Genomic DNA, 12,442 nt, shown 5'->3' with positions numbered 1-12,442 from the left:
TATTTTACACAGATAAGTGATTGATTGATAGGGGGGAAGGCCTATTTTTTCTGTTTTCCTTTTTTTTTTTGGGTGGTTTTTCTTGAAATATATTTTTGGACATTTTTCCGTCGGTATATGGACTTGTTTCCTTATTCATACTATTTTTACCGCTTCTTTTTTACTATTCAAGCCCCGACAAGCAGAAGGAAGGGTGAAACATAAAAAAAAACCAAAAATTAATATTAGGGGAAATTACTCATAAATCCCTAAAACCAAACTTAACTTGTCCCTAACTCCCTAGCCATCAAAAACTCTCTTTTAACTCCCTAAACCTATAAAATTGACAAAACTACCCTTATTCCCTATTTTCTTTTAATTGATCCTCCGCGCTTCAAAAATGGTATCAGAGCATGGTTAATTTATTTCAAACACGAAAATTTTATTATTACTAGTAACTAAATGTATGAGAAGGAGAATTTCTAAAAAATTATGAATCCGAACTTCAGTTCGAGAAAAATAATTTACAAGAACTATTCCAATATTTTGGAATATACACAAGTTTATCTAACTATTGTTAGATATCAGAAACAGGAGAACAAAGGAAATTTATCTCCTGATGAAAGACAGCAGTGTTTGCAAAACCTTGCATACACAAAAGGTAGACTCTTAAGGGCCAAAAAGACCAGATCTTCAATGATCTGTTAAATATGCCAGGGACTACCATCCAGTTCGAAATTGAACTTATTTCCTTGGAAATAATTCAATTAGAACAAGAATTACAGCGAAGTACATGCTTCACTGAACTCAGAACGAAAGGTATGCGATTACAAGGTTTAAAGAACCGTAAAAACATACTTCAAAATCTACTCAGAAGAAATTCTTCAGAGAACAATGAATCTGTATAGACAGAAGATCTACGAAGGGAAGCAACAGCACCCTCAGGTAAAAATTTATGATTCAGAATAATAAATTTCTGGAGATAGTACCAGACTCCTCTAAGCTCTCTCTGGATCTTAGAGAAATACAGAAAACGGTACAAAATTATGGCAATATGCTATATTATGTACCTCAAAGGATTGAAAAGGTCCTAGAGAAACAAGAAGAAATTCTTGAGATCTTAAAGGATATTCAAACAAGAATACAGAAACTAGAACAACAACCCAGTTCTAGTAGAAGAACTTCAGGAGGCTGGTTACCACCATCCTTTGGTACCGAACCTTTGTTACATCAACAAGGGAAGGCCAGAGTGGTGTCAAAACCTTTAACTGAAGAAGAAAAGATGATCAATCTAATCAAGTCTGTCTCAGAAAAGAAATTGATCTGATGACAACTTTAGAAAGGATTGGTTTTGAGGATCTACAAGAGCTTGCGGAATCTTTCGCAAATCTCAAAGTAGTAGATCTAAAGATGAATACAGCAGTAGGTGAAACACCACCTGCAATAACCTGGTCATCTTCTCAGGAACCACCAAGGGAAAGTATGGGATCTCATGATGTAAATATGAGAGAATCTCAGACTGATTTCCATACTGGTGGAAGATCACACCCAGCGGGAACAAGGGCAAGGAGAACTCAAATTCCTTTGCACCAAACACCCTATGGGAAAACTGTTTTAGATCCTATACATCCTTACGGGGTTATGCTTAACCTTGATGTATTGGACTTCAAAAACAGAGAAGATCTCATAGACGATTGGACATCTGCTATGAGGATCGCAGCAGGAACACTTGATCTCAACAAAGAAGGATTCATTAAACTTTTGGAAATGAGTCTTATGGGATCAGTGAAAATTGCTTGGGACATGACTTCATCAGACATGAAAGAGTCAGTCCTAGTTGGGTAATCTCTTAGTGAGATCGCTGGAAAGATGGCTACCCTATTCAAAGCACACTTTATAGGGGTAGACTATTTCAATAGTCAAGATACAGAGAAGAAGAAAAAATATACTCAAGCTCTGTATAGTCTTGAATTACATGATATATGTTTGGTAGATGAATACATTATGTTATTTACCAAATATAGATGGAATTCAGGAGTCGAAGAAGATATAGCTATGCAGCTTTTCTTCGCAAAAATGCCAAGCCCTTGGAGAGAAATGCTCATAAGGGAATACGTACCTGGTAATCCAGATACATTGGCAAGAAGAGCATCTTTCCTTAAAGGGAAATTAGCAGAATGGTGTCACATGGCAGCATTACAAAAGAATTACAAACGACTAAGGGGTATCAACAAAAGAACTCCTTTGTGTTGTAAGGAAAATGATCTTCCAACAATTATTGGAAGTAAACCACAGAAGCATAAAAGGAAAAGTTTTAGGACTCATCCTTATGCGCGAAGTGGAAGAAGTTCTTGGAAACCAAGAACCGTATGGTCTAGACAGAAAGCCAGATCTTATAAATCTGGACAAAGAAGCGGACCATCGAGAAGTAGGATATCATCCCAGGCATCAAGTTCATCTCGAAGCACAGGAAGAACACCTACAAAGAAAACTTTCAGAAGAGCTCATACGCGAGCCAATGAAAGTTTCAAAGATTGTAATTGCTGGACATGTGGAGCAAGAGGTCATATCTCAACCAACTGTCCAGAAAATGAGAAAAGAGGTATTAAACGCTTCGATCCTACTCCGGATATAGAAGATGCAGTTTATTACCAAAATCTCATTCAAGTATACCGATTTGAGGATATTGCCTCAGATGAGAGTATATATGAAGAAGAGGAAGTCTTAAGTCAGGAAGAATCTGATGGAACAGAATCGGAATCTGACTGAAGACGAGGTGTTTCGACACGAAACATATGAAGATTTGTCTGGGTTTTTTAGCCAGACAACAATATCTCATAACATGGTTCAAAGAATCATGAGAGAAAATCCAAGTCTACAGAGATACCAAGGTTTCTCTGCAGGACAGGTAGAAAAGTTCTTAGGAAGTCTTGGCCTAAGAAGCAGAAAGCATCATCTAATCTATAAAGTTTCTAGAAGGGAAATGGCTATCCCAATGGAACTTACAGGAAATAGAATGGAGATGCAGTTAATTCCTTCCGAAGAAATAAAGGAGGAATTACAAAAACTCAAGATAGAAGTAGCAAGGACTATGTCCTGGATTCATATAGGAGCAATCCAGATTATGATAAAGGCTACTTTCAAAGAAGGAATAGATTCACCAATTGATATCGCCATATGCGATAAAAGAATGGGGAATCTACAAGATTCAGTACTGGGAACAATCTCAGGAAACCTCTGTGCAGGAAAAATTGTAGGAGTAATCTATCCAAGGATAGCCTACAACCTGGCGGATCGAGATTTCAGCCGAGCCTTGACATTACATCAGAACTTCAAGGAAAAAAGGTTGATGAAAGAAGGCAATAGACCATATTCTATTACCTATCAGATTTCATATGCTCTATCTAATACACATCATTCTGAATTGTTTATTAGAAACGAGTTTATTGAAATCCCTGAGATATTTGGAAAAGTTGCGCAGGCAATTTACAAGCGTGGTGATTCAGGAAAACTTCTGAACCCAAAAATGAAGGATTCAAGACGGTTTGGAGAAACAATGCTTCAGTTAAGAGCAGATAAGGAACTCCAACCAAAAGATATAGAATGCCTTAAGATAACTCTACATACAAATGAAGTAGAGTTTGAATCTAAGGTATCACTGGAAGATGTCAAGAAAAGGATCAAAGAAAATTATAACGAAGATCCTTTGGCATGGTGGGACAGAAATCAACTCAGGGCTTGCCTTAAAATCAAGGAAGGCAAAGAGTATGAATTTGTCCGTTGTAAACCCATCCCAATGAACATCATTGATCAGAGGGATATGCAGATTATAATCAAGGAACATTTGGACCTTGGATTAATCAAAGCAGGGATATCACCATATAGCAGTCCAGGTTTTCTGGTAAGAAATCATAGTGAAATTAAACGAGGAAAACCCAGATTAGTTATTAATTATCAAGAAATTAATAAGATTCTGGAGTTTGATGGATATTTTATACCTAGTAGAGAACACTTGATTAGTTGCATTCGCAATGCCAAGATATTCTCTAAATTTGATTGCAAGTCTGGATTCTATCAGATTCGAATGCAGGAAGAAAGCAAGAAATTCACAGCTTTCTCCACACCTCAAGGACATTATATTTGGAAAGTATTACCAATGGGATTGGCTAACTCACCCCAGATATTTCAAAGAAAGATGGATAATCTTTTCAAAGATTATTTCAAGTTTATGTTTGTTTACATCGACGATGTTTTAATAGCATCCAAAGATATGAATGAACATGTTAAACATTTGGAGATTTTCTCTAATATTTGCAAGAAAGAAGGTCTGGTTTTATCTGAAAAGAAAGCAGTCATTGCTACAAGAAAGATTGAATTCCTCGGAATTGAAATCGATGAATCAGGAATAATTCTGCAAAAACACATAGTAGAAAAGGTGCAGAATTTTCCAGAGAATCTCAAAGATAAGAAGCAACTTCAAAGTTTTTTAGGGGTTGTTAATTTTGCTGGGATGTTTATTAAAAACCTAGCAAAACACAGGAAGGTGTTCAGTCCATTGTTGAAAAAAGATGCTAGATTTATATGGACAGACGATCACACAAAAGGACTTATCCATTTAAAGAAGGTTTGCAAAAATCTTCCAAAGATGGCTATTCCTCAAGACGAGGATGATCTGGTATTATATACCGATGCCAGTGATCATTGGTGGGCTGCAGTATTAACAAAGCTCACACCAGATGGAGAACAACCATGCAGATATTGTAGTGGGTTATTCTCAGACGCAGAAGCCATAAGATGGCATATCAACGAAAAGGAATTTTATGCAGTAAAAAGGGCTTTTGAAAAATGGCCGTTATTTTTACTTGCAAAGAAATTCACTTTGAAAGTTGATAACACTCAAGTTAAAGCCTTTTTAAGGAATAGAATTGAGTCTAAACCGGAGAAGGCTAGATTATTACGATGGCAAGCTTTATGTCAAAATTATATTTTTGATATTACGATAATAAAATCTCATGAAAATATTCTTGCAGATTTTTTAACAAGAGATGGACAGCATTGACATTGATGCTATTATCAAGATGCAGAGGCATTTGAGGGAACACCTTGAAATGCTTCAAACCGAGTTCAACAAGTTAGCTGTTAACGCAGAAGTTGCGGGAAGGCTACAACAAGCTGATAAGAGAATTGTCTCTGATCGAATTACAGGATATTTACAGGCATATACTCAGTTATGGTCTGTAACGCAAAGGCCTATCCTCCAGGGCATTGAGAGACCACTGGTTTCTCAAATGGAGAGTTTTAGAGTACAGGACTCTATAACTGTAGCGGGGGATTCAAATACCCCTTGCACAAGTGTTAAGTCGGGATCATCATCAGATGAGTCGGCCAAAACAAAAATTGAGACTCCTGATCCTTATCTTGAGTCTTCAAGTCAACCCTTCACCTCGGGGATTGAAGAGGGAGAGATTAACCTTAGGCCTCGTATTGACAAAGGCAAAACTAAGGTTGATACTAATGAAAGTATAATTTCTCCATTTCAGGTTTATCAGCAGAATTGGGAGAAATTAAAAACACGAATTAACATTAACCCAGCCACAAGCAGGGTTGACGTTTCAGAAAAATATCCAAGGGTATGGATGAAACAAAATTCATATCCAAAGGAAGTTAAAGCATGGTATGAATTTGGGGCTCTTGCCTCAGTTTATACTACATCACCCAGCTTTCCAGAAATTTCAGGTCTACCAAAATGGATCCAGGAAGCTGTTCACGAGACTTGGGCAAACAATGATTATTTGTCCAGGGGAGATGTTCTGGAGCTATACTTTTTTAGTACAGCACCAGAACCAGCAGGAAAAGGTTCTCACGAAGCCTTTCATTTCATCAAGCTAAGGAGGCCAGATTTGAATGTCCAGAAATTTATCAAGGACCCTCCGACAGAAGAAACACCCCTGGTGTCTTCAATAACTGAAGATGACATTTCTACCAGAAGAGCTTGGGGTATTTGGGTCTGTCTCACTGAGATGGACAAAGTCAAGTTTCCGTTCAAATTCTACAATCATTCAGTGAACGGATCATTCCTGTTAAATACCATGACAGGAAAAACAACAAGTTTTGCAGAAGATCTATTTGAAAAGAAAAGAAATCTTTTGTGGAATAGCAAGCTGCCGGCAAGTAAAGAAACTCGTCGGAAATTCTGTAATATGGCACATGTAGGAAGATGGTCTGAAAACATCTGTCCAGAATGCCAAAACCAGAAGGAACCGGAATTTGGTAAAGGATTCAAGCCGAGATCTGATCGGAAACACTTTACCGATACCAGTACAAGTGGGGATGGACCACATTCACGATTTCCTCGAGGAAGCCGAAAGCCGAAGATTCCTCGACAAAATTAAAAGGGACATGTGACCCTCCATTACAAAAGCAGGACCACTACCATGTGAGTGGTAGAAACAAGACAACCACTAATTAGTGGTAAAGGACAAATAGACCACCAATAACAAATGGTGGATGACTCAGCAAGCATTGGATACCAATCTAAAAGGAATCCAATGAATAAAAGTAAATTAACTGGTCCCGAAAATTCATCCATAAATAAGGACAAAAAGGAAACCAGTTAACACACCAGAATCAAAACTTAAAAATGTATCGTGTATATTTGAAAGTTTTGAAAAGAAGAATAACATACAAGAGGAAAGAGGCAGAAGCACTGAAATGGTTAGTAAATCATTTCAAAGAGTATAAAAAAGATGAAATTACTGCCGATATCCTGGAAACTCATCGTCAATGGTATCTAAAAGAGATAAAGGAGGATGAGAAGTTGATGTCAAGATTAATAATCTAGACAGGGACCCCTCAACCACCAAATGGTCCCCAATGCAAGCTGTAAAGATTTGAAATCCGAAGTTCAAATCCGAAGGAGCCCTCTATAAATAAGGCAGGAAGAAGGAAGTGAAGATCAACAAATATTTTCTCCATTTCTTTCATACAAGGTTGTAATATTTTCTTTCAAGTTTTATGTGTGTTAAGAGTTCAGCTACGATAAGTAACTAAACAAGTTTCTCCTCCTCTACAGGAGGTTACTATGTAATAAATAAATGTTTGTGTTTGAATAAAAGAGATCTTGGCTCTTAGCCCCTCTCATGTATTATTTTTCAAAAATTTGATCTTTTGCTGTACGCTCTAAGGTAGGAAACGAATTAGAGCTGTGCTAAGTATTGCTGAAGGAATCTACGTCAGTAACCATCGATTGCGATCGTGTGGTTGGACTGTGAGGAACAGTTCGTAAAAAACGGTGGATATAACCCCGTGGTACTCTAGTCAAAAAGGTAAAAGATTCAATTTATTTTACGGAAGCATGATGGGCCTTTTACTACAAAAAAAAAAAAGAAATCAATAATTTGAAATAAATATATAAGGGCAAACTTGGAAATTTGAGGGATATGAGGAGTTGAAACAAAGTTTTAATGGGGTAGGGAGTTAAGAGGAGGTTGAGAATGGAAATAGGGAGTTTTTGACAAATTCCCCTTAATATTATTGTTTATGTTATTTTACAATAAAATTATAAAAATATCTTGATCCTTTGCTAGTTTTGGTAAACCCCGCAAACCCAACTCAAAAAAAAAAAAAGATTAGATGTTTAAAGAAAGACTTTGTTGGAAAGACTTCATTGGATTACACACACATGTGTATATAACAATAATTATTAATACAAAAAATAGTAGATTGTGTCAAAGCTAGTCATAATTGGTGGAGTAGCTGAACATTTGGTTAATTGTCAGGAGTTCGATTCCTCTTATCAATACTTTTTTGGACGAGTTTGTCACATATGGCTTGTCCAATGTGGTTTATCTGACTAACGTTGTTTGCAATGTATTGTGTTAGTTTGGAAGTTTACCCAATACACACCGAAAAATAACGTTTACGAGTTCTTATGTTATTAAAAAAAATAGTAGACTTGGTTGTCCATAACCTTTATGTATTAAGAAAACTAATGTAAAAATTTGTGATTTAAAATAACATAATGATTAGTATGTATGTGTCTTTAATATTATTACTAAACATCCATTATTCTTACGAATGATTTCTTGCATTTTATCATTATAATTTATACCGTCTTAGTTAAAATTAAGCTGGAGACTTTTTATTAAAATAACCATAAATATGGTTTGTTCTTTGCTATCGGGTCAGACCACTCACTAATCCAGTCATCCAGATATTAATAAATATCAATTTTTAAGCTTGTCATGAAAATCTTGTTCAGACTTGGTTTTGTGTGCGTCGATCAAGCCCATAAATATACATATTCAAGTTTCTTTTTTTAAAAAAAAAAATCATTTTTACACCAAATTATTCAAACTTAGCAAGTACTAGGTAATATAGATGAAACATTATTAAATCTTGAAGGCTCAAATCATACGTAAAAAATAGTCTTTTGGTATAAATAGTTGTGTCCGTACATCATCTTCGGCACTATGTTAGAAACATAAAGGCAACCAATCAGAGATCGAAAACACATTTGGTCGCAATGATTTTTTAAACTGTTCTGACGAAGGGATTGAGGGAACATATATATACATATATATGTATATATATATACACACACACACAATTAATAAATACATACACAGATATTTATTACATGATGGTTCCCATAGTTCCATATTTTTTGAAGGTCTGCTGTCTTATTTATTGCTTTCTTGTTGCCCTTTTTCCCAATTGGTCGACCAAAATCTTTTGTTTGTTTGAACGTAAATAAATTAAATTTTCTATTTTTTTTTTTCATTTGTAGACAACTTTTTTGATGATCATCTGACTACGAGTTGGGTTCCCACACGACGTCGGTGTTCTATGTTCAGTTCCTCTCACATATTTATGTGTGACATTTATCGGTTGCATTTATAAAAAATTAATCAGATATTTCATTATCTCAATAAAAAAAAAAATCCATTATATTTTCTCCATAAAAAATATATTACATTTCATTACGATCAATCATATTCACTCGCATTTTCTCACGTCATTGTACCGGATGTTCCTTCGGTTTCGTCTTGGTTTTCTTTGTCATTTTTAATATGTTTGTTCAGCTATCAGTTTTTTCACCAATCATTGAACAAAAACCGGGCTTCCAAATTTTTCGGTCTTAAGCTAGAATATCTCTTATTCAATGTATTTCTTTCGATACTAAAAATTTATTCTGCCGCAGCCATTGAAACGTGGCAAGTTATAATTTCTTTTGCTATTATGGACAAAATTAATATATTTTTGTTATTGTTACCACCATCGCAATTTGTCGAAATATGCATCAATCAAATCAAAATTATAAGTGGTAAAATAATTCTCAAGTTTATGACTGGAACTTGAGGATCCGTGTGGACGTTTCATACTTTCCATTAACAAAAATGGTGTTTTAGTTTGTTTAAAAGTAATATTACTGGTGGTAGTTGAACAATTTATCCATAATATTTGAAATTATATTCATTATAAATATAAAATAAATTAGTTTAATATTAAACAAAATCAATGGGTTATTAAGAATTGTTTGTGTTGTAGGGTCTAAAGAATCATAATATAATATTGACATTTCTTGTAAATAACCTCTTTTAAGTCTATGATCTAAAACTAAGCACATAAAAATATTTCATAAAGTTAGTAAAATATTTTTCTCATTTTGCTTTGATAATATAAATATATTGAACTAAAGCATCATAATTAAATTTAATATGTTCCCTAATTATACATGCAATGTTGCGACAATATGTTAAAACTAAATAAGAAGTAGGATAATGAACAACGGATAATTGGTCACTAGCATCATTAAAAAAAATTAAAATTTCACAAATACTAGTGCATATGTTCCATTGATTTGAAAACAAATAAATATTACAAGCTTGAACACGTTGATGAAAAATATGCATAACAAATTTTTATATTTAAAAGGCGATAATAATAATTTATATGTTAAATTCCAACGAGTTGAAACGTCTCATGCAAACTGTTTATGCCTCATACCATATATTTTATAAAATTTTCCACATTGTTTCATAATTTGGGGATGTGTTTATAGATAATGAATTGAGTTTCTAATTGGTTGAATATGTGATGCTTAATTTTTTAATTCATCTTGAACACACAAATTTAAAATATAACATGTGCATCTAATATGAAATTTTTACCACCTAATGATGATTTAAATATTTCAATAAGCTCAGTAGTACTAGAATAATATGTAATAGTATTATCAAAATAAATTGAAAAAACTTAGAAGTTAAATCATTTTATTCTAAAATAAAAATATAAGTTGAAAAATATTTTTTGTCATGTGTACTTCGTTAAAATATCTATATCCAAGCAAATACTGGCCGGGTAGTTATTCTTAGAAGATATTATTTTTATAATGTGAGAATCTATCATGGTTAAATTAAACTCTTGATAATTGATCAAATACTCACATATTTCACCAACTCTTACATCTCTTAATTTTGTAATTAAACTTAATTGATCATATTCTAATACCACCCAATAATTTACAAGATTAATATACGTAATAATGCAATTAATAATAAAAAGAATAGGTCTCTTGTGAGATGGTCTCACGAATCTTTATCTGTAAGACAGGTCAACCCTATCGATATTAACAATAAAAAATAATACTCTTAGCATAAAAAGTAATATTTTTTCATGGATGACCCAAATACGAAATTTGTCTCACAAAATACGACACGTGAATCTGTCTCACACAAGTTTTTGCTTAATAATAATAATTATTATTACTGTTACTTATTTAACTTATAGATGTAGATGTTTATTAATTAGCCAAAAATAAATTTTAGGTAATCAAATTATAATTATCTAAAAGGAAATAAATAATGCTAGTAAATTGGTGTTTGATTTATCTTTTTTTAAAAAAATGTTGTTTGATTTTCATTTTTGTAGAAAAAATAATGATGATAATTGTTGCTCGTTCGACTAAGAAGACGTCAACATCATCGGTACGACGCACAAAGCAACCAATGACGGATCGAAAACACATTGAGATTATATAAAGATTTTCGAATCAATCAATAAAGTGATGGAGGGGACACCAACCAATCGCTTTCTAATGGATTCCAAATAAATTATATATATATATATATATATATATATATATATATAATTTTGATAGTTTCTTGATATTTGATAAATAATTTTCATCTCAACGATGAATATAAAAATAAATACAATTGTTAGACATTATATCAATATCATATATATTTAATCAGTAGATAAAAAAATTTCATACTATTATATATATCAATAGATAAAAAAATATTTTATATATTTAATCAGCATTGAGATTCACCAAACTCACTCCTAGCAGGAAGTACAAATCGAGCTCTAATTTTTTGATCATTGTCAACTCTCTTGGATATAGTTTATACCCATGTGTTCATGTATACCTTGTTCAGCAGATTTTCTCCCAAGTTCTGCCCTTCTTAACTCGAAATAAGATGGATTCTTACTGTCATGGTAGTTTCTGGATCTTGGCGGCAAAACTCCCTCTGAAACCACTGATTTTTGTCTGTTGGTTTTCTTGAGAAACATTGGTCCCTTGGCCCGAAGGCCGTGGATTCCCCTATATTCGAATACTTTCTCATGTATTTTTTTCTTTTTATCTAGAATATAAAGGCTCCTTCATGTTTATGCAACTTTTTATCCCTTGGTAGAGTGGAACCTAAATATGTAAATGATTCTTTGACCCTGAAATCACAAATTTTTTAGATGTGTGGTTTCTCAGCCCAAAGGCCATGAACTCCCTCTTTTCTGTAGAGTGACTACCTTGATAGAATATCATGTTATGACAGTACACATGTTTTCTCATATCATCAACATAACGAGACATCTCTTTCACCTAAAAAATCTTTCATTTAAGAATCCAATATTTCTTTATATTCATATTTAGAGTCACATGTTTTTCTTTCTTCTTTTCATCTAAAAATACACTTAAATTTGTGAGTTTCAAATTCACATATCCCATTGGAGAAACAAATCTTCATCAACCACCATCTTTTCAGGGAGCTTGAATATTTTCATGTTGGTTTTTCCTTGCAAAATATCTTTAGAAACACAACAAAATTTGGTGGGACGACTAAATAAATCAAGAAACTTAGAGTGATATTTATCTTTCAACTCCTTATTGGATGGTTGTGCCCTCCAAGTGTTTGCACCAATACTTACTCCTTGAAAGCCACTATTAGTCACACCTTTGTATGATGGAGATTGATTGATAAAATTATTTACAACATGATTTACTTGTTGCCTTCCATTTTCAGCACGCACACTTGACCGATCCATATCACCAAAACCCTTTTTCATTTGTTAAAATATACCCGATTTTAAGTGGGAAATTATGAACAATAATTCTGATCAAACTTTTTTTTTATAAAAAAAATAACCCTTTCAAATATATTTGTGAATAATCAAGTGA

Source organism: Primulina eburnea, chromosome 9 (genome assembly GCF_022965805.1).
Source record: "Primulina eburnea isolate SZY01 chromosome 9, ASM2296580v1, whole genome shotgun sequence".
NCBI lineage: Eukaryota > Viridiplantae > Streptophyta > Magnoliopsida > Lamiales > Gesneriaceae > Primulina > Primulina eburnea.
The sequence above is the reverse complement of the archived record's forward strand: the minus strand, read 5'-3'. Positions refer to the sequence as shown.